The 24,095-nt window shown below is 44.7% G+C and overlaps 1 pseudogene; it reads left to right on the forward strand.

Annotated features, from left to right (window-relative positions):
* The first annotated feature begins 1,046 nt into the window (after nt 1-1,046).
* LOC134757936 (chromodomain Y-like protein) overlaps nt 1,047-24,095 on the forward strand; it is a 33,148-nt pseudogene continuing 10,099 nt past the window's right edge.

A 24,095-nucleotide genomic window follows, 5' to 3' on the forward strand; every position in this document is an offset into this window, starting at 1 on the left:
AATTAGCTGGGCATGGTGGCACATGCCTGTGGTCCTAGCTACTCAGGAGGCTGATGTGGGAGGATTGCTTGAGCCCAGGAGTTTGAGGCTGCAGTAAACGGTGATCCAGCCACCGCACTCCAGCCTAGGTGACAGAGTGAGACCTGTCTCAAAAAAATAAATAAATAAACTACACTGAGTGCCTACTATGATCTGAAACGGTAGTCAACCCCATGCAGAAGACAAAAACAGTTGAGAAAATAGGAGAGGAAACACACGACAAAACCATCAGCACCCAGAATTCATCCTATCGGCTCTATCTGCTTGTCAGGGAAGGGCCCTGTATTTGGCCTCAAGCTTCCCAACAGCCTACGTAAAAAGGGAATCATGATCACCTATGTGTCCACAATATTTAAAAAAAAAAAAAACAGAGCAAGCACTTGAGAACAAATTCTGCTCTTCGTCCTGAGAGAATGTTCTCTCCTTTTTCTCTAACATGGACGTCTCCATGGTGTGGAGCTAACTGTGTAGCCAGAACACAAACAAGAAACAAAGTTCAGTACCTGTGAATACAAACCCGCGGGTGCAAGGGTAATGTGCGTACAAACAGATAGGAAAGCAGTGGAAAGAGGCCTCGGGAGACCTTGCGGAAAAGGCCCTGAGGGTTGGGTGAGATTTCCAAGGAGAGAAAAAAGAACGACGCTCCAAGCAGAGGGCACGGCCTGGAAAAGACATACAGTTAGAAGGAAACAAAACATCTTTTGATACAGGCACGTTGCTGGGGTGGCTGGAGTGTAGGTCTCATGGGAGCAAGTAAAGGAAGATAGGTTGGAAAAGGCAGATTGGAAAATTTCCTGAAGGCAGGCTGAGGAGGTGAGGCATTATTTCATGAGCTATGTTCTGGATCAAGCAGGGAGGCATGGGAGGTTTATGATGGAAGCAGGGAACCCTGGGGTTGAGGTTATGGGGAGAGGAGGAGGTGGAAGACCAGACCTATGGCTGGGGAGTAGTAGCCTACAGATGCCAAGACGAAGTGGGGCGGCAGGCGGAGGAAACGAGGAGTATGCATGGAGAGCTCTGGAGAGGGGGCACTGACAAGCTTTGGAAAAATGACTCGATCCCTAGCATGCGGCCTCAGCTTTGAACATAGTTGCTGGAGAAGTTTGCGGGATGAGGAATTACGTGTTGAAGATAGGGGAGAGGTATGACAAAAAAAAAAAAAAAAAAAAGGCTTTGTACTTTAGAACCTGAGCGGCCAGGAGGAGCCCAGTGCATTAACCAGAATAGGGAAGACAGATGCAGAATCCGTCAGATGCATTGAGTCCGAAATGTTTTTACCACATGCTGTTGGGGTCCAGATTGGTGGCTGCCTGAAGGGCGTTGACTGCGAAGGGACAGAACAGATGATGGAAATGTCTCACATCTTGACTTGGATGGTGGGCAGACAAATATGTAATATGTACCTTTGTCCAAACGCACCCAAGGGCACACCTAAGAGCTATGCATTTTATTGCACATAAATTATATATTTCCTTAAGTTGGGATTTTTTTAAAGGAAGATTCTAGCAGACAAAAGTAAAGAGATGTTGGCCTGCCCTAAAGGAGTTCACATAAGCAAATAAATACAAAGGAACCCAACAAGAAGTGGGAATATAAGGTGCAGAATAAACAAGGCGGGGCTGAGTCCTGGTTGGGGTTTGGAGAAAGCTTCTCACAGGCAGTGATATTTGAAATGGACCTTGAAGAATAAATATATTGGAAACAAAACTGCCAAAAAAAGCAGGAACTCTAATTTTCAGATGACTCATTGCATTAAAAGTTCAAACACATCCACTGCAATGCATTTTAATGTATTATACAAATATACACAAGTATATTCCTATGAAAGAGACAGCATCTGGCTGTATGGAAGAATTTGGGCTTTGGAATGGGACAGTTCTTGGAGATTTTAAAAAATTTTAACAGTAACTTCTTTTGTTGTTATTATTATTATTATGAGACAGGGTCTGCGTCTGTTGTCCAGGCTGGAGCGCAGTGGCACGATCTCGGCTCACTGCAACCTCCACCTCTTGAGCTCAAGCCACCCTCCCACCTCAGCCTCCTCAGTAGTTGGGACTACAGGCATGCGCCACCATGCCTGGGTAATTTTTATAGAGATGGGGTTTCTCCATGTTGCCCAGACTGGTCTCAAATTCCTGGGCTCAAGTGATCAACCTGCCTCAGCCTCTCAACGTGCTGGGATTATAGGCATGTGCCATGGCACGCGGCCAGTTCTTGGGGATTGTTATTGGTTATGTTGCAATGGGCAAGTTCTGTGATCTTTCTTGTGAGTACATACAGTAATATCTGTATTATCTGGTAATATCCATATTATCTGGTATCTGTGAGAATTAGGTGAGTCAATGAACGTGAAGTTGTTAGTTCATGATGTGTCCCTAAGTGTAAACTCATGATTTTATTACACAACAAGGGTGTATGTTTAGTATTAAAATGACTGCTAAAATAACACACTAAATGATACCCACACAGAGATATGCTTTTTTCAAATATTTCAGGTGTGAATGTTTTAAGGTTGGTTTTCTCAGCTGTGAACCCCTGGGAAACTCCTGAATTTCATTTAGGACCCTCCATAGTGTCTTACATTAAATCTAAATGTATTAAACATTTATCATGGCAATGTGTATCCAAAACAGAAAACATTCTAACCATGTGTGTGGAGTGCGTGTGTACATCACGTGTGCTGTGGGTTTTTTCCCCTCTTCTGTTAAAAGAACACACATGGAGATCGTATGTCCTCGCTGATTGTGTGGGAGGAACATTGCATATTCGAGAGAAATCCTGTTCCCCTCTCTGGGTCTTGAGGGCAAGAAAAATCACAGACATGAGAATCTGTTGGTTTAAACCATTTCTTCCAAAAATGATTAAGCCCCTGATAAGTCTCACCAACAGCATGGCCAAGACTGATTTTTCCCCAACCTGATTTCTTGAATCAAGGAAGCCATCTTCCACTCTGTCCCTGGACCACTTAGCAACTCCAGCATCCAAATGATACTTCCAGGGGAACTTTCATCCTGCATCTATTATATGTCTAGTGAGCTGTGCCTGACCCAGCTTATCAGAACAATCACTGGGAAATAGAAGTAAATGGTGAGAGAGTGATCCAAGTGATGAATGCTTCTTAAAATGATGATATATTTAGAATAGCCAGGCCCAGCCTGGTGGCTCACGCCTATAATCCCAGCACTTTGGGAGGCCGATGTGGGAGGATCGCTTGAGGCCAGGAGTTCAAGACCAGCCCAGGCAACATAGTGAGACCTTGTCTCTACATAATACATATAGAATAATCCACCTCCCCAGCTTCCAGAATCCTTGGGAAGACTGTGAGGTTCCCACATTCATTGTGGGCAGGTATTGGTTTACTCTATTAAAAATTATTTTAAAAGCTGATGGGTTGTTCTTATCTTTCTCTTGTTATATGGGTGTGAGGACCGAGAAGGTGGTATCTTCTTGTTTCTATATTGTCTATTAATGATTGTAATGGCAAGAACCGTCTGGTAAGTGGAAATTGCAAATGTGTCCAAGAGCTAGTGAAGGGAGAGATCTACCTCGGTAAAGCAAAGGTCAAATTCAAATGGAAGATGAAACCTGAAAATCTTATTTGAGGCAACATAAATAAACGGAATCAGAACTATTTCTGAGTCTGGGAAGTACGCTCTGCAGAGAGGAAAAGTATATGTCAGACTTTAACTATTTATCCCTACATACTGGGAGGCCGTCTGTAGAAGGAAGTATTATAGTAGGAAGTCATGATGTCTTCTACCAGAGACATCCTCAAAGTGTTGCTGCAGTTCTCTAACTGTATTAGTCCATTCGCACATTGCTGTAAAGAAATACCCGAGCCTGGGTAATTTATAAGAAAAGATGTTTCACTGGCTTCACAATTCTACAGCTGTAGAAGACACATAGTGGCATCTGCTTCTAGGGAGGCCTCAGGGAACTTCCAATCATGGTGGAAGGCAAAGGAGGAGCAGGCACGTCACATGGCAGAAGCAGGAGCAAGACAGAAAGAGATAGGGGAGGTGCTACACACTTTTAAATGACCAGATCGCATGAGAACTCACTCCTATTGCGAGGACAGTACCAAGAGGGATGGTGCTAAGCCATTCATGAGAAATCTGCCCCCATGATCCAATCACCTCCCACCAGGCCCCACCTCCAACATTGAGGATTACATTCCAATGTGAGATTTGGGCGGGGACACACATCCAAACTATATCACTAAACTTGGGTTTGTAACTTTCAGCCTCTTAAGCTGGAGATAACCTTTCAACATTCCTTATCTATTTCAGACCTACCATGCACGGACTACCCAGCACTCATCATTCAACTCCTCTTACCAGCTCCTCGGTCTTCATCCTCACTCATGCAGCAGTGTAGTACAGGACTCCACTGGGTTAGAGGGCAGCCCATTGCAGTGCAAGCTCAAGCTCTACTACTTAGTACTGCATGCCATCTCTAGCACTAAACAAAGGCTGTGTATTCATTATTAGTTGCTGCATGATAAATCATTCTGAAATTTAGTGGCTTTTCTTTAACTACTATTTTAGGTTTAGGGGTACATGTGCAGGTTGGTTATATAGGTAAACTCATGTCACAGGAGTTTATTGTACAGATTATTTCATCACCCAAGTACTAAGCCTAGTACCCGATAGTTATTTTTTCTGCTCCTCTCCCTCCTCCCACCCTCCACCCTCAGGTAGACCCCAGTGTATGTTGTTCCCTTCTTTATGTTCATGAGTTCTCATCATTTAGCTCCCTCTTATAAGTGAGAACGTGCAGTATTTGGTTTTATGTTCCTGCATTAGTCTGCTAAGGATAATGGCCTCCAGCTCCATCCATGTTCCTGCAAAAGACATGATCTCATTCCTTTTTTATGGCTGCATAGTATTCCATGGTGTACATGTACCACATTTTCTTTATCCAACCTGTTACTGATGGACATTTAGATTGATTCCACGTCTTTGCTATTGTGAATAATGCTGCAGTGAACATTCACATGCATGTGTCCTTATGGTAGAATGATTCATATTCCTGAGTATATACCCAGTAATGGGATTGCTGGGTGGAATGCTAGTTCTGTTTTTAGTTCTTTGAGGAATCGCCATACTGCTTTCCACAATGGTTGAACTAATTTACATTCCCACCAACAGTGTATTCGTGTTCCCTTTTCTCCACAACCTCGCCAGCATCTGTCATTTTTTGACTTTGTATAATAGCCATTTTGACTGGTATGAGATGGTATCTCCTTGTGGTTTCGATTTGCATTTCTCTAATGATCAGTGATACTGAACTTTTTTTTATATGCTTTTTGGTCACATGCATGTCTTCTTTTGAAAAGTGTCTATGTCCTTTGCACACTTTTTAATGGGGTTGTTTTTCTCTTGTAAATATGTTTAAGTTCCTTAATACATGCTGGATATTAGACCTTTGTCAGATGCATGGTTTGCAAATGTTTTCTCCCATCCTGTAGGTTGTCTGTTTCTTCTGTTGATAGTTTCCTTTGCTGTGCAGAAGCTCTTATAATTATATCCCATTTGTCAATGTTTACTTTTGTTGCCATGCTTTTGGCATCTTTGTCAAGAAATTTTTGCCCGAATTTACCAAATTAAGTGGCTTAAAACAACCATAATCATGTATTCCATCTCACATTTCTTTGGGTCAGGAATCCAGGCAGAGCACAGAATGGATGACATTCTTGGTTAATGATATCTGGCACTTCAACTGGCAGACTAAATGGGGACTGGAAGCATCTGAAGACGATGTGCTGGAGGATCCAGGGCTCGTAAGCTGGTATTGGCTGTTGGAGGGAGGCCTCTGTTCCTGTGGGCCCCTCCGTAGGACTGCTTGGGCATCCTCACAACATGCTGGCTGGTTCTCCCAGATGAGTGATACAAGACACCAAAAAGGAACCTGAAATGCCTGTGATGGCCTCAGAAGTCACCCACCATCATGTTCTTAATATTCTATTGGTCACAAAGGTCAACCATGTTCAACATGGGAGGAGACTACGCAAGAGTGTTGTCTTAGTCTGCTCAGGCTGCCATAACAAAATACCATAAAACTGGATGGCTTATAGCTCACCGTGCTGGGGGCTGGGAAGTCCAAGATCAAGATGTCAGCCAATTCATTTCCTGGTGAAGGCTCTCCTCCTGGTTTGCAGAGGGCTACCTTCTTACAGAATTCTCACATGACACAGAGATAAAGGAGAGAGGGCTGCTCTCTTCTTCTTCTCATAAGAGCATTAATCCTGTCAGAGGGCTCTACCCTTATGAACTCATCTATCCTTTATTATTTCTCAAAGCCTCACCTTCAGATACCATCACATTATGGATTAGGGGTTCAACATATGAATGTAAGGGGCAATCAAGCTTTTAGTCCACAGCAGATGCGAATACAGGAGGTGAGGATCATTGGAGACTATCTTGAACACTTGCTACCATAGGCAACAAAACACAGCAAAGACTCTTTTGGCATAGTGGTATGGCATGGCAGGTATAGTACAGTATACTACAGTACAGCGTAGTACTGTGTAAAGTACACTGTCAAACCACATCATTTGGGTTCACATCCAAGCCACTCATTTACTCTGCAGCCTAAAGCAAATTGCTCAATCCTTTTGTGTGCCCCAGTTTCAACATATTTAAAATGTAGTAGATTAGATCATTGTTAGGCAAGTACTCATTCCTGACACCACTTCCTCCCAACCTCCGTGGAAGGAGTATACTTACCCACTCCATCCGTGTTGGCTTGACACTATAACTTGCTTCGAACTCATGCTGGGCAGAGTGTACATCCCCATCTCTTTATTTGAGGCTCAGCAATGTGCCTCACTATGGCCAATATGAGAAGATGAGACACAAGTGGAAGCTTGAAACGAATTGTGCAGTTTTGCTTTCCCTCTTGAACATCTCCCATGACTATGGGAAAGAAACAGCTGCAGTTTGCCTGCTAGTTTAAGGAGAAAGATGCCTGGAGCAAACCTGAATCCAGTGTGCAGCTTGGAGCTATGTGCAGATAAGCTCAGACTAAATCTTGCTGGCTCTCAACCAAGCTGTGGCCACATTGGGGAGATTAAATGATTGCTGTGTTCAGCCATAGAAATTGTTTGGGGATGCTTCTTATATGGCATTATTGAGGTGCTAGCTGACTGACAGAGATATCAATGATAGAACCTATTTCATAGGGTTGTGAGGATTGCATGAGATAATGTATGTAGCACATTTAATGCGCTGTCTGGTGCTGGAGCTTGTTCACAGAGCCTTTGAACTTCCTCTCAGAATATGCAGTTGCCCCTCCAGCCTCCTCTGCAGGGCTGCTTTCCCTGGCCCACGCACTCCACAATGTTCCAGACTTCCTTGTCCTTCACTGTACTCAGCTTCATCCTCTCATGCCTTTCCACACCTTTCCAGGTGTTAAGTAGCTGATCTAATTCATCCATGTTAGCACAATAGTGGGAAAATGCTACCTCCACCTTACCGCCTCCGCCCTTCCTGGAAACAAGTGGTTTGTTATTTTTGTTTGTTTTAAACATTTATTGGAGTCAAAGGCTCCTTTTGTCTCATCCTGGGGAATGAGTCATGATGAACAACTCAGACAAGGGATGAGGGGATGGGCAGGCTGTTACAAGCTGGGTAGCAGAGGAAGGCTTCTGTGAACGGGAGAACAATTTCTCTGAAAAACCCGGTAGAGCTTTGAGGCAACCGAGACCTTCAGAGCATGCAGGGCTCATTCAAATCACCCACAGCCCAGCTCTCCACCTGTGCTCAGGGCCAACCCCGTCACTCCCTGCGCATGCAGGTGGCCATTGTTGAGAGCACTAACTGATACCCCAAACCTCACCCGAGGAGCCACAGGAAAACTCTTATAAAGGGGTCAAGGAATGGAAGATGCTGCACTGGCCTGAGCTACAGGAGCCTCCAACCTCGTGACCAGAGGAGGCAGCAGGGGTGGGACCCCTCAGGTATGGCTTGCATGGAGACCAGCCAGGACAGGATTTCTCACCCTTGGCACTGCAGACACTGGGGGCCAGCTTACTATTTGCTGTGAGGGCTGTCCTGTGCATGTAGGATGTTAAGCAGCATCCTTGACTCCATCCTCTATATGCCAGTAGTACCTCCCCTACTCCCCACAGCTGTGACAATCAGCGATGTCTACAGATATTGTCGAGTATTCTCTGAGGGACGAGGGTTAAAATACCCCCAGTTGAGAACCGCTGAGCTAGAGGCATGGAGCCAGAACTGAGATCACAACTATTCTGTCAACAAACACTTCCTAAGCACCTATCATTTGCTAAGCCCTGTGCTAGAATCTGAGAGTACAGGGATACTAAGGGGGAAAGACCTGTAAATAATGAATACTAATATCACGTGGTTACTCTCCCATAATCAAGTGGGAGGCAGGCAAGGATTCAATCTGCTTGGGACAGAAAGTCAGGAACCACAGCCAGAGTGGGCACAGACGCCCTAACATGCTTCCCTTCACACCTTCCTCTGGCAGCACTGCACACTGGGGAATGCCTGCTCCCTCCTCCTCCTCTACAGCAATTTATGCATAATCAGAGCCCCTCACTTCGGAAGATCCCAGATATACGGTCAAGTAATCCTGTGTGGGGCATGAGATCTGTGCACCAGTTTTTGAATCACTGCTGGAAGTGCTCCTCCCACTCTAGGATTTCAGGTCTACTTGTCCTCTTTGCCCCTACATCTCTCCGATGCCTTTAAAAACATGACTTTGGGGCCAGGCACAGTGGCTCACACCTGTAATCCCAGCGCTTTGGGAGGCCTAGGTGGGCAGATCACCTGAGGTCAGGAGTTCAAGACCAGCCTGGCCAACATGATGAAATCCCATCTCTAGTAAAAATACAAAAAAAAAAAAAGAAAGAAAGAAAGAAAATTAGCCACGTGTGGCGGTGGGTGCCTGCAATCCCAGCTACTCAGGAGGCTGAGGCAGGAAGATCCCTTGAACCTGGGAGTGGGAGGTTACAGTGAGCCGAGATCACACTACTGCACTCCAGCCTGGGCTACAGAGTGAGTTCCGTCTCAAAAAAATAAAATAAAAATAAATAAAAATAAAAACATGACTTTGTCTAATTTGTCCATTTTGTTCTAGTTGTAGAAGCAGCGGCCTGCCCCTAACCCAAAGCAGAAATCAATGTTTTTTCCATCTCCCCGGCTGATTCTCACAGGCAACCAGTGCTGGAAAGCTCTGTTGAAGGAAATGCGTGGGCCAGGGGCTCTCCAAATGTGGCTCCCAGCCAGCAAGTCAGCCTCACTACAAACTTGTCAGAAATGCAAATTCCTAGGCCCCACCCCAGATCTACTGAATGAGAAGCACTAAAGGCTTTCAGGTGATTGTGACGCACGTTCAAGTTTTTCACTGGCCGTCTGGTGCGGTGGTTCATGCCTGTAATCCCAGCACTTTGGGAGGCTGAGGCAGGTGGGTCACGAGGTCAAGAGATCGAGACAATCCTGGCCAACGTGGTGAAACCCCGCCTCTACTAAAAATACAAAATTAGCTGGGCGTGGTGGCGTGTGCCTGTAGTCCTAGCTGCTCGGGAGGCTGAGGCAGGAGAATCGCTCGCTTGAACCCAGGAGGCGGAGGTTGCAGTGAGCTGGAGATCTCACCACTGCACTCCAGCCTGGTGACAGGGCAAGACTCCGTCTCAAAAAAAAAAAAAAAGTTTTTGATTGGCTGCTAGAGGGGCTGTTCTCTGGCTCTATTCAGTTATCACAGGCTCTGCTTACCTCTGCTCTAAGCCCCAGCCTGCCTGTGTTCAACCCACTCACCCATGGCTCTTGACGGGTCTTGCTAAGTGGGAGTGCATGCATCCTTGGAAAGCTCTGGCCTCCCAGGTGCGGCCGCCTCACTGTGATCTTGGCCCACTTCCCTCTCATAGCCCAGGTTCAATGTCTAGGCTTCCACTTGGTTTTCTATTTTGTACTCAAGTTCTGGACGTGGGGGTTGCCCCACCCAGACACTCTTGATGAGAACTTCCAGCATTGTCTCCCTGAGTCTGGATGGGTCCCAACCAAAGTCCAGGGCCACCAACACCCAGAGATGCTCAAACACCTTGGATGCTACTGAAGCTGGAGACATCTACACCCTTGCACACCTACATCGTGCTACTTGCCTAAACCCCTGAGGGAGCAGTCCTGGAGTCTGTCTAAATCCAGTCCCCTGACACAGTGCTGGGCCCAATGCCCCCTCCCCCAGGCAGCCAGATGCCTGGGCAGGACCAAATCATTACTCAGACCAACCTGCCTCCCTCTTCAGCCCTCCCGCTCTTCTGCTTAATGCAGAATTCATAAAGCAGCTTCCTGTGTATCCTTTAGAGAGCGCTCTCCTGCCACCCAGAAAAAAAAAAAAAAAATTGAGGGTTGAAGGAATTTAAGCCAGTAGCAAGGATGGAAAAGAAAGATACAGCAAGAGGAAAAGCAGATAAAATTCAGTGGGGAAGAGGTCAGGCCAAAAGAAAAAGGAGGCAGAGAGACAAGGGGAAAAAACTGAATCGCCACGGTAGAAAGGAAAGGAAGAGACATGTGGAGGGAATTACGCACGCATTTTATTTGAAAGTGAGAGGCTAGGAAAGCATAAATAAATGTATAGAGATTCAGGTGGAATTTTGATTTCTACAAACCTTCCCACTAGTCCTACAAGGAGAAAAAAGAAAAAAAGAATCAAGACAGAATTTAAACCGACAAACTCGTGTGGAAATTAGCATGTTCCCGTGGGTTCCAAGCATGGGAATTTGCCTTGTTGAGTTACTCCTACAATATTTGCCTGGCTTCTTAACCCTAGGAACAAAAGAGCAAGGTTTTCAAAGGGGATCCTGGATGAATCCTAATGAGGCCAATTGTATTAGTCTGGTGTCCTGGTCGTAAACAATAGTACTCAACTCTAGCTAATCGAAACAGAAAATGAATTTATTCAGGAATAATTAGTAGTTCACAGAATCTCCAAGAGGATACATCAGACATAAAGGCAACGAGGTCAGGAATGATGTGGCGACATCACAAAACAGCTCCAGCAAAGACCAGACTGAGGCCAAACCTGAAAATGACACCATAGCTTGACCTTGAACAAGAGAGTAGGGTTTGCCTAGTAGACACAAGAAAAAGAATGTGTTTTCCAGGCAAGGGATGGTGTTAAGATGTATCTCTGACTATCCATCCTCCCCTCTTGCCTTAGCAGTGGTTCTCAACTTGGTTTGATTTTACCCCCAGGGGACATAAGGCAATGTCTGAAGACATTTTTCTTGTCATAACTAGGGGTGGGGTGATGCTCCTGGCATCTAGTGGGTGGAGGTCAAGGATGTGGCTACCCACCCTGCAAGGAAGGTGCAAGATAGTGTCCCACAGCAAAGAAGTAACAGAACAAGAATGTCTGTAGTGCTATGGTGGAGAAACCCCACTCTGCAGTAATAAAACCTGCAATTTTTAGCTGAGTCCCTGGCCACCCAGAATCCAGATCACATTTCCCAGCCTCATTTGCAGCTACATGCATCTATATGAGTAAGCTCTCACCACTGGGATATGGACAGAAATGATGTGTGCAACTCAGAGGAAAGAAGCATGCCCTCCTGTCTTCATCGGTTCAGCTGCTCAAACTACCGTAGACTGCGGGACTTAGACAACTGACATTTATTTCTCCCTATTCTGGAGGCTTGGAGGTCCAAAATCAAGGTGTCAGCAGGTCCAATGTCTGCGGAGGGCTGGCTTCTTGGTTCATAGACAGCTGTCTCCTCATTGTTTCCTTACTTGGAGAGAGAAGCAGAAGCTCTCTGGTTTCTCCTCTTATAAGGGCACTAATCCCATCGTGAGGTCCACAACCTCATAACCTCATCACGTCCCAAAGGCTTCATCTCCTGACACCATCCCATTGGAGGTTAGAGTTTCAACATATGAATTTGGGCATGACGCAAGCATGCAGTCTGTAACAGCTCCCCTTTCTCCTTTTCTCCTCTGGATCACAACGTTATGATTGGACACGGAACAGCGGTCTTAGACCACAAGTTGGACACTGCCGAACCAAGAAAGAGCCACCGAGTAGAAAGAGCCTGGCTCACGGCTGGGCGCGGTGGCTCACGCCTGTAATCCCAGCACTTTGGGAGGCCGAGGCGGGCGGATCAGGAGGTCAGGAGATCTAGACCATCACGGCTATCATGGTGAAACCCCGTCTCTACTAAAAATACAAAAAAATAAGCCGGGCGTGGTGGCGGGCGCCTGTAGTCCCAGCTACTCAGGAGGCTGAGGCAGGAGAAGGGCGTGAACCCGGGAGGCGGAGCTTGCAGTGAGCCGAGATCGCGCCACTGCACTCCAGCCTGGACGACAGCGCGAGACTCCGTCTCAAAAAAAAAAAAAAAAAAAAAAAAAGAAAAGAAAAAGAAAGAGCCTGGCTCTCTGCTGCTTGCCAGAACACTGCAGCAGCTCTGAACCTCCGCCCCAACTTTAACCTGAGAGAGAAATGAGCTTCTGCCTGGCTTATGCAAATTTGGGGCCTCTGTATCTTGCAGCCAAAATGAATCAATTTCACTGTATTTAGGGGAACCCAAGTTCACTTGCCTGACCTGAGAAGAGGGCACTCGGGGCAGGTGAGGAAAAAAGGATGAGGCTGCCTGTGGAACGGGACTGAAGCAGCGTTGTCTTCCTGACTGCCGTGGCAGAACCTTGACCTCTGAAAGGAATTGGGCCCCAAACCTTCAGATGTCTTCAGGTTTACAGATGTCTCCAAAGCATAATGTTTTTCCCCTTGCAATGCAAGACTGTATGACTTCTCAAGACTTAACTGCATTTGTGACAAGAGAAGGAGCGCAAAGTCAAGTTGCAATAGTGATGCCCACACATGGCTGGTCTCAGTCATCTGCTGAGTGGCTCACTGCAGCACACCGTCCCACTGTACCCGCAATATAACTGACTGCAGCAAAAACAACACTTCAGCTGCTCGGAACCCAGGGCCACTCCCAGATTATTGATTCTTCAATCACTAAATCCATAAATGCTGTGAATCTCTGATTCCAGGGGTCAGCAAACTGCAGCCTGGGGCCCAAACCCCAGCCCACTGTCTGTTTTTGTACAGCTCATGAGCTATGAGTTATTTTTACATTTTTAAATTAAATTAAATTATTATTATTTTTCAGGCAGTGTCTCACTCTGTTGCCCAGGCTGCAGTGCAGTGGTTTGATCATGGCTCACTGCAGACTCGACCTCCTGGGCTCAAGTAATCCTCCTGCCTCAGCCTCTTGAGTAGCTGGAACTACAGGCATGAACCACCACGCCCAGCTAATGTATTATTATTTTTTTGTAGAGATGAGGTCTCCCTATGTTGCCCAGGCTGGTCTCAAACTCCTGGGCTCAAGAGATCTTCCTGCCTTGGCCTCCCAAAGTGCTGGGATTCCAGGTGTGAGCCACTGCACCTGGCCTTTTTTTAAAGGGTTAAAAATCAGAAGAAGAATACTATTTCATGACACAGGAAAATTTTCTGAAATTCAAATTTCAGCATCTATAAATAAAGTTCTATGGGAATGCAAACATGCTGGCTCATTTAGTTCTTGTCTCTGGACAGAGGCCATCTGGTTCTCAAAATCTAACATATTTACTACCTGGTGCTTGACACAACAGGTCTGCTGACCCCTGTCCTATACCATCAAAACATTCACAAGTCAGAGTATCTTAATTCCCAGGTTGAGCGCAGTTAGCATCTTCCAACTCGATTAACTCTCTCACTAAGCCATAGCACAAATCTTGATAATGTATCCAATAAATAGGGCCAGCTCTGTGGGCCACTACAGTTGCACAGCCCATGGGTAGACTCAATGCACAACTTGGTGGGGTGTGGCAAGGGTGAGCCTTTCCCCCACCCTGATCCAGATACCTCACACTTTTTCTTGCTTTTGGAACAAGAAACCTTTCTTTTGTGTTTTGCACTGGACTCTGCAGTTACACAGCCAGCCTTGCCAATAAATACTCATTTTTTCATTTGCGATTATTGAAAGGCACTCCAGTTTTATCCCTCTGTGTTATTCTTCAATTGGTCATCTTTGTCCTGAAAGAACCACAAGGAAGTATTTCTTCCTTAGGGCTTCTATGCAGAACAGTCTCGTAGTGCTGTGTAGTAACTGATGCTATTGAGTCCTGTCTGTATTATGTCGCCCCCAACCTTGACACACAAAGGAACATGCCTAGCTGTGTGCAAGACAAGCCACAAAGGCTGAAAAGTTGGGCTCCTAGAAACAGCACTCAATAAATGACCCTTGGCAGTTGGGGTATAAATACCCCAGCTCCCTTGCCCCTCAGGTGGGATGACTCTGAGGCATGTTCTACATTATCCCCAGAAGTCCCCAGGAGATTGGGCTCCTGTTGCCAGCAGTGGTCACAGGCTTGGGAATCCCTCTTCATTGGCTGTATTCCCTTCCCTGTCTCACTTCCCAACTCCCTTATGGGTGTCTCCTGGGATTAGCTCACACATATACTACTTGCACTCAAATCCTGTCTCTGGTCTGCTTTTGGGAAAACCTAAATCTAGATAGTATCAAACTAAGAGCCCAGCTGAGGCATAAAGAAAACTTGCATAGATTAATATTTTAAAATAATGATAATTCAGCAAGACAGAGTGTGGACATTTTTGCTCATTGCTGCAGAATGTAACAGACTTTTTTCTCTTATGGTCTAAAAAGAGGGTGCAGCTTTGACAAGCACAGAGAAACTCTAGATGGTAAAATAGAGGCACCAAAGTAGATATAATTAAGGTGTATTTTTTTCCTATTTGGTTCATAAATGTAACATGTGAAAGCTAAATCAATTGCTCTACAAAACAGCAATCTGACCCTTCTGAAAATAATGTCTTTGTGGAAAAAAACTGAGAGAAGAGAAGGGAACGGGCATAGGACAGCATAGCACAGTCTCGATTACCTAGCTAACTGGATCAGAGTTCTCAAGCAGAAAAGATTAAGTATTGATCTTCAGTGGGGGCAGGGAGAGAACCCTCTGTGTTTCTGCTTCCCTTTTCCCTGAATCTGCATTTCTATCCTCTATATAGGGGGAATTTTCAACTCCCCTGCCATGTCCATGACAACTTTCCACCTCTTACAGAATAAATGATTTTTAGAAAAACCATCTTACTGAGATCATTTGCCTTGACACTGAAAAAAAATTACCATGGCCCCCCTGCAGAGAAAATATATCTTTACATAAGTGCAAATGAAATGTGAATGTCAGGATTATCAGCTGTTAGCATTAAAACTTAATGCACATGTTCAGAGTTGAAATGACTTTTACAATCTCTTGTAGTCTCGGGTGGATTTTTTTTGAAACATAATTTGTGTCTATTGTAACAGATGGGGAAGTCACTATTATATACATTAGATAAATGATAAAAAACAAAATCAGCTAGATTTTAAAAGGTACTTCAAAAATGTGCTTCTCATTATGCTTTTCTTCTGAGTGTTCAGGCAGATAATTTTCATTTTTAACAAGGAAGCATATCCATTTCTTGTTATGACTTCTTAAAATATAAAATTAGGCAATGGTGGTTCATTTCAGCCATTTTAATCTTTCTATTCACTTTTGTTAAGTAATTGTCAAACCCTAATCCATATTCATACTAAAAAATATAGATTTTTATACTGAAGTTGAGGGTGATGTTTTCAGCATCATCAGATGTTTCCTGCAATAATGTTAGTTCCGGGCATGAATTTCCACCGGGATTTTCTTTTCTTTTTGCATATTTGCAGAAGTGCATCAAGCTTTCTCTACTGTTAATCATAAATTCAAAGGAGGACAAAGCAGCTAACTTTTATTATGAGGAGACTTTCCAATCCTACTTTATAGAAGAAGCCAAGTTGAAAAGAGATTCCTTTTTAAGACAGAAAGTATGGCGTTGGAGAGGAGAATAAAGTTAACATCTTGATTTCTGCCTTTTAGTCATGCCTATTTGAGATTATAATGAAATCTGCATCCCTCTTGAAAATGAAAAATAATCCAGAACCTTGACCATTTATTGGGTGCAATAGCTGCTGCTAATGGCATGGTTTATAACTCAATCAGCACAAGGAAGAAAGTAACTGCTAATGCAGAACTGAGCTCAGCCAAGGCCAGAAGAGCCACCTGACTGAGCCCAGCCCAAATTGCTGACCCACGGAATTACAAGCTAAATAAAGGTGATTGTTTTGCATCATAAAATTTTGGAACCATTTGTCTAAAAAGCAAGAGCTGACTGATGCAAATACTTTTAAAAATTTTAATTTTACTGTGTATTCAAGAATGGTGCTCTGAAAATTATTTCTCAACTATTCAAAACCAGTAGCATTTTTAATTAAAAAAAATTTAATCAGCTGGGTGTGGTGGCTCACTCCTGTAATCCCAGCACCTTGGGAGGCTGAGGTGGGTGGACCACCTGAGGTCAGGTGTTTGAGACCAGCCTGGCCAACATGGCAAAACCCTGTCTCTACTAAAAATACAAAACTTAGCTGGGCGTGGTGGCACATGCCTGTAATCCCAGCTACTCTGGAGGCTGAGGCAGGAGAATCACTTGAACCCAGGAGGCAGAGGTTGCAGTGAGCCAAGATCGCACCACTGAACTCCAGCCTGGATGGCAGAACAAGACTCTGTCTCAAAAAAAAAAAAAAACCTCAAAAACAATTTTTTAAAGATTAAATGATCATAGAGGAGAAAAAGAAAGGAATACTACCAAATAGCACCATCTAAAATGTAGTCACAGACCCTGAAGGGTTAAATTGTTACATGGATCTAACCTTAAGATACCAGGTATTTATATAAATCACTTTCTTATTTAGAAGTGGCATGATTGCTTTTATTTTCATTTTTTTGGGGGGGTTGGGGGGGACAGGGTCTGGCTCTATTGCTCAGGCTGGAGTGCAGTAGCACCATCTCAGCTCACTGCAACTTCCACCTCCCAGGCTCAAGCCATCCTCCCACCTCAGCCTCTCAAGTAGCTGGGACTACAGGTGCACGCCACCATGCCCAGCTAATTATTGTATGTTTTGTAGAGACGGGGTTTTGCCATGTTGCCCAGGCTGGTCTCAAACTTGTGAGCTCAAGTAATCTGCCTACTTTGGCCTCCCAAAGGATTTTTTTTTTTTTCATTTTAAAAATTGATGTTTAGGCCGGGCGCGGTGGCTCACGCCTGTAATCCCAGCACTTTGAGAGGTCGAGGTGGGTGGTCACCTGAGGTCAGGAGCTCGAGACCAGCCTGGCCAACATGGCAAAACCCCGTCTCTACTAAAAATACAAACATTAGCCGGGCATGGTGGCACATGCCTGTAGTCCCAGCTACTCGGGAGGCTGAGGCAGGAGAATCACTTGAACCCGGGAGGCAGAGGTTGCAGGGAGCTGAGATCGTGCCACTGCACTCCAGCCTGGGTGACAGAGCGAGACTCTGTCTCAAAAAATAAACATAAAAAAATAAAAAATCAAATTAAAAAATTGATGTTTAGTTTACCTATGGTAAAATGCATATGTGTAAATGGACATTTAGGCTGGGCACAGTGGCTCATGCCTGTAATCTTAGCACTTTGGGAGGCAAAGGCAGGAGAATTGCTTGAACCTGAGAGTTCAAGACCAGCCTGGGCAATATGGTAAAATGTTGTCTCTACAATAAATAAATAAATGGACACTTGGATCAGTTTTGACAATGTGTACACCCACGTAACCCACACTTCCACCAAAACAGAACATTTCCATCACCCACACAGTTCTCCTGTACCCTTTTTTAGTCAATCCTCTCTCTACTCAGAAGCAACCACTGATCTGCCTTCTGTCACTAAACATTTTTTTTCCCAGAATTTCATATAATCAAATTGTGTGTACTATTTTGTGATTGGCTTCTTTCACTCAGCAAGAAGCTTTGGAAATCTATCCTTGTGTGTCATTGCATGTGTAGATAGCTTATTCCTTTTTATTGCTGAGTGATATTCCACTCTATGGCTGATGTCACCGTTCTCCTATTGGTAGACTACCTGGACTGCTTCCAGCTTTTGGTGACTATGAATAAAACTGCTATTAACATGCTTTCCTCAGGCTGTTCTAGCCATATACTTTAATTTCTCTTAGGTAATTACCCAGGGGTAAAATTTGGGGGCATAGGATTGATGTACGTCAAACTTTTCAACATACTTCCAGTTTTCCAATGTGGGTGCCCTCTATAAATTCCTTCTGCAGTGTATGTGAATTCTGGTTGTTCTACCTCTTGGCCTTCCTTGGGCATGGTCAATAACATCAGCCAGGCCATGCATGTGTAGTGGTATTTCACTACGGTCTGAAAAAGTCCTTTTAAAGGTGTTTCTTGTGCATAAGGGTTAAGTAACACTCATTTCACCAAACAATAATGATTCTGGATAAATAACTGTCAGGATAAATAATTGTTTCGATCATAATTGTCAGGCTTGTCTTGAACTCCTGGCCTCAAGCTATCCTCCCACCTCAGCCTCCCAAAGTGCTGGGATTACAGGCATGAACCACCGCATCCAGCTGAGAATCTGGTTCTTAACGCAAGTATGCATCTAACCACATCACATTTTGAAATAGTTATGTGGCAAACCTGTGCATCTTATCTCAGTGCAACATGGCTTCTAAGTATTCCAGCACAAGACTAAGCACCACTGGGACATGTATAAATAAAAAATAGACAGAAATGGGGATGTTGGGGAGAGGGAGGAGGAGTAAAGACCAGAAAATAGGTCACTGATTGGTCAGTGTACATTAATCCAGGATTAAATGTGTGTTAAGCCTCTTCATCTTCTACTGTCTTGCTTTAGTCATGGCGTGATGGTTGCACCTGGTAATTTAGTTCATTCAAATACTTATTAAGCCCTTACCTTGTGCTGTCAATTGGGAATATGCTGACCAACAAGACAGATACTGTTCCTGCCTTCATAGAGATTACAGTTTAGTGGGAGAAACAGGACAAATAATAAGGAATTCCAGGACAGTGCAGTGGAGGCTGTGATCAGGGCAGTGCAAAGAGGGACCTATGTGGGACATTAGGGGTCAGAAGAGGCTTCCTAGAGAAAACCCGAGAGGGCGAGTGGCTTACGTGAAAAAATATAGTGTTCCGTAGGGAGAACACAGCATATAAGCCAAGTGAGAGGGTGTGGTGTAACAATGCATAACAACATTTCCGTCACATAGGCCAGTGTTCCCATAAAACTATAATAGCATATTTTACTATATTTAGCTACATTTCGATTCACAAATACTCGCCATTGTGTTGCAGTTGCCTACAGTGTTCAGTACAGTCACAGGCTGTCCAGGTTACTAGTCTAGGAGCAACAGGCTAGACCAGAGAGCCTAGGTGTGCAGTAGGCCCTACCAGCTAGGTTTGTCTAAGTCCACTCTGTAATGTTCACACAATGACAAGATCGCCCAGTGACTCATTTCTCAGAACATATCCTCATCATTAAGTGACGCACGGCTGTATTATATCAGGAGCAAGGAGTACCATATCTGTGGTGGGCAGGGCTGATCTTGAAGATCTTGTCAGACGTGTTAAAAACCCGGACATTACCCAGAGGACAATGGGAAGCCACTGTTTGCATTTACGAAAGAATGTGAGTGGCATCATAAAATGGTGCAGCTGCTCTGGAAAACAGTTTGGCAGTTCCTTGATTTGTTAAACATAGAATTACCATACGACCCAGCAATTCCACTCCTGGGTATGTACCCAAAAGAACTGAGCACCAGTACTCAAACAAATATGGATACACAAATGTTTGTAGCAGCACTATCTACAATAGCCCCAAACGGGAAACAACCCAAATGTCCATCAGGAGGTGAATAGATAAACACAATGTGGTATTACAATGGAATATTATTCTGGTATAAAAGGAATAAAGTACTGATATATGCTACAATGTGGATAAACCTCAAAAATATTAGGCTAAGTAAAAGAAGCCACACTGGAAAACACATTGCAAAACTCCATTTATGTGAACTATTCAGTCAGCAAATCCATGGAGACAGAAAAGTGGATTCGTGGTTGCCAGGGGCTGTGGGTGGAGGGCAACGGGGAGTGACTGCTTAATGGGGATGGCGTTCCCTTTGGAGGTGATGAAAATATTCTGTAAATAGACAATTGATACTAGCACAACATTGGGAATGTACTAAACGTCACTGACAATTAGTTTTCTGTTGTGTATGTCGTACCATAATTTTTAAATGAGATTTGTGTTTTTACATCACAGGGAATTAGGGGCTATAAGACTAGAGTCAGAAAGCGCAGTTAAGACCATTTAATTCTGGGGAAAACAATAGCAGAATAGTAGTTAGTGGTGGGAGGAAGTTCACAGTTGGAAGTAACATCTAGAAGCTATGACAGGGCTTAGTTACTGGGTATGGTGGTGCGTCCCTGCAGTCCCAGCTACTTGGGAGGCTGAAGTGGGAGGATCACTTGAGCCCAGGAAATCGAGGCTGCAGTGAGCCGTGATAACGCCACTGAACTCCAGCCTGGGCAACAGAGTGAGATCCTGTCTCTAGATAAAGAAAAAGAAATGACTTTGCTTTTTTCACATCTCTTTTCCCTCTTTAAACCAGCAAGTGTGCATCTTACTCTTGGGCAGTATAGATTCCACTTTGTACTTAACTGTGTATCCCAAGCGCTCTGGCTTTCTGCTGATGGAGACAGGGGTTGGGTCCATATGGAAAAACTTGTATCAACCAGTACAAAAAGCTGGGCAACCCTTTGGGCAACCCTCACCCCATGCTGACACACACTGAACTTTTCCAGGTCTACACATGTTTAGGATTGTAATTTCCAGTGAAAGTTACAATTTTTCCATACCTTTAAAATTTATCTTGTGGGAAACAGTCATATAAAATCAACCAAAGTGCCCCATGATTCACTCTGTGTCAGATCCCACGGTAAGCACTTTACAGCAGTTAGCCCACAGGACACGCTAATAAGCCAGTGGAGAAGGGAGAATTCTTATGTTTGATAAGCTGAGGAAACCAAGGGGTTCAGATACACCCACAGCAAATAAGAGCCAGGGTGGGAGTTTGAGCGTACTTCTGACTCCAAAGCTCGTATTCATCACCTCCTTGTTCTGCTGGGTAGAAGACAGGTTAGACCCACCTGAATTGCAGGAGCTGATTTCTGCTTGATCAGATCCTAATCTCAGATTTTCAGAGGCCCAGAGCTGACCAGGTGCGGTGGCTCATGCCTGTAATTCCAACCCTTTGGGAGGCTGAGGTGGAAAGATCACTTGAGTCCAGGAGTTGGAGACCAACCTGAACAACATAGTGAGACCTTGTCTCTACAAATAATAAAAATTAAAAAATTTGGCTGGGTGCAGTGGCTGATGCCTATAATCCCAACACTTTGGGAGGCCGAGGCAGGCGGATCACCTGAGGTCAGGAGTTCCAGACCAGCCTGGCCAACATGGCGAAACCTCGTCTCTACTAAAAATACAAAAATTAGCTGGGCGTGGTGGCACGCGCCTGTAGTCCCAGCTACTCGGGAGGCTGAGGCAGGAGAATCACTTGAACCCGGGAGGCAGAGGTTGCAGTGAGCCAAGATTGTGCCACTGCACTCCAGCCTGGGCGACAGAACAAGACTCCATCTCAAAATAAATGAATAAATAAATACAAATAAATCAATAAATAAGCCAGGAGTGGTGGTGTGCCTGTAGTCTCAGGAGGCTACTCAGGAGGCTGAGGTGGGAGGATCGCTGAGCCCAGGAGTTCAAAGCTGCAGTGAGCTACGATCACACCAGTGCACTCCAGACTGGGCAACATAGCGAGGCCCTGTCTCTTAAAAAATTAATAAAAATTTTTAAAAAGGGCCAGAAGCCTGTAAGGAATTATCATCTTTTGCTTATTTATTTCTCTTCCCTCACTTCTCTCCTTAAGGTAAACAAGAGCTGAGAGAAAAGCCCTATTCAACCTGGAGGCTCCCTAGAGCTTCATAACATCCCAAGTCAGGGAGCTGCAAACCTGTTCTGTAAAGGACCAGAGAATAAACATTTTAGGCTTTGCTGTCCATGCAGTCTCTGTTGCAACTACCCAATTTTGTCATTGTAGCCGAAAGCAACCACAGACAATCTGTTACAAGAATGGATGTGGGTATGTGCCAATAACATTTTATTTACAAAAATAGGCAGCGAGCTGGATTTGACCCATGGGCAGTAGCTGGCCAACCTCTTCTAAACCAAGGGTTTGGGATCGTGTTTTGATTTTTTAAAATTTTATTTTATTTTCTTAGAGACAAGTTCTCACTCTGTCACCCAGGCTAGAGTGCAGTGGCACGATTATAGCTCACTGCTGCCTTCAGCTCCTGGGCTCAAGAGATTTTTCCACCTCAGCCTCCTGAGTAGCTGGGACTACAGACACGCGCCACCACGCCCAGCTAATTTTAAAACTTTTGTAGAGCTGAGGTCTCACTATGTTGCCCAGGCTGGTCTTGAATTCCCGGGCTCAAGTGATGCACTCGCCTCGGCCTTCCAAAATGTTGGGATTACAGGCGTGAGCCACCGTGCATGGATGGATTTTATTCATCAACGGTCTGCCTGGTCCTCACTACCAACATTATCCCGGAGCACTGAGTGGTTGCTGAGGAAATAGCTGTGGGTTGGGGCCAAGATCGCAATCCCTGCTTTGCTCCACGGCAGCGTTATGATCACGACTGTCCTGCCATTGAGTGATCAGATATCACTGAGGAACCAGCCTGGTTAGAGGCTGCTCACTTACGTTCCAGACAACAGTGTGCAGCCCTGCCTCCAGGCAAAGGAGAAGAAAGGAAAACCATCCAACAAACTAATTCTTTGGTCCTCAGCAATTATACCAGCCAGGACTCGTGAATTATTTAAAACTAGAAATTAATTATTCAATGAGAGTTCACCAGAAGCATTTCTGGCCATACAGAGGAAAGCAGGCCAAGCTATTGCCGTGGAATTCAGATGCAATAAAGCAAGTATCTGAGCTTCCTAATGCTGGTCAGGCCTGGGAATGGAGCCTGGAGAGTGGGGCACACTCAACCACTGTGTGTTTCCAGAGAGAAGGGGGGTGAATAGAAAAGATAGAAAATTCATCAACTATGTGAATGTAAATGCCCCTTGCTGTTTGCAGACCAAGACTCTGAGTGATCAAGTCTTCATTGTACGTTTGGCTTTTGGTTTTCCTCTGTAATAATGGAGGCTTTGAGAAAATGCGATTTTTATTTTATTTACTTATTTTTTGGGACAGGGTCTCATCCTGTTACCCAGACTGGAATGCAGTGGTTTGAACACGGCTCACTGCAGCCTCAACCTCTGGGCTCAAGCGATCTTCCTGCCTCAGCCTCCGGAGTAGTTGGGACCACCATGCCTGGCTAATTTTTTCATTTTTCGTAGAGACAGCTGTCTTACTTTGTTGCCCAGGCTGGTCTTCAGCTCCTGGCTTCAACCAATCCTCCCACCTCAGCCTCCCAGAGTGCTGGGATTACAGGCATTAGCCACCATGCCCAGCCAGAAAATGTAATTTTTAGACAAAGCTACATTAGGCACTAGCTTATATTAATACGGCCCGCTGAACCTTTTTCTGAGAAGCTGGAAGGAGCAGAAAATGATACCCACTGCCCGGTAAACTTTTTTTTTTTTTTAGACAGAGACTTGCTCTTGTCGCTCAGGCTGGAGTGCCATGGCATGGCCTCAGCTCACTGCAGCCTCCGCCTCCCGGGTTCAAGCTATTCTCCTGCCTCAACCCCCAAGAAGCTGGGATTACAGGTGCCCGCCACCACGCGTGGCTAATTTTTTTGTATTTTTTAGTAGAGACAGGGTTTCACTATGTTGACCAGGCTGGTCTCGAACTCCTAATCTCAGGTGATCCACCTGCCTCAGGCTCCAGAAGTGCTGGGATTACAGGCCTGAGCCACTACACCCGGCCCCTGGTAAAGTTTTTGCAGAGAGCATCTATGAACTTATTCAATGAATGTCTTTGATGATTTCCTTAGGCATCAATGTTTTTCTACCAAATTTTTAAAAACTTTTCATTTTGAAATAATTATAGACTCATAGGAAGTTGCAAAAAATGATACAGAGAAGCCTCTTGTGCCCATCACCCAACTTCCTGCAA

The sequence above is a fragment of the Gorilla gorilla genome, chromosome X (genome assembly GCF_029281585.2).
Source record: "Gorilla gorilla gorilla isolate KB3781 chromosome X, NHGRI_mGorGor1-v2.1_pri, whole genome shotgun sequence".
Classification (NCBI taxonomy): domain Eukaryota; kingdom Metazoa; phylum Chordata; class Mammalia; order Primates; family Hominidae; genus Gorilla; species Gorilla gorilla.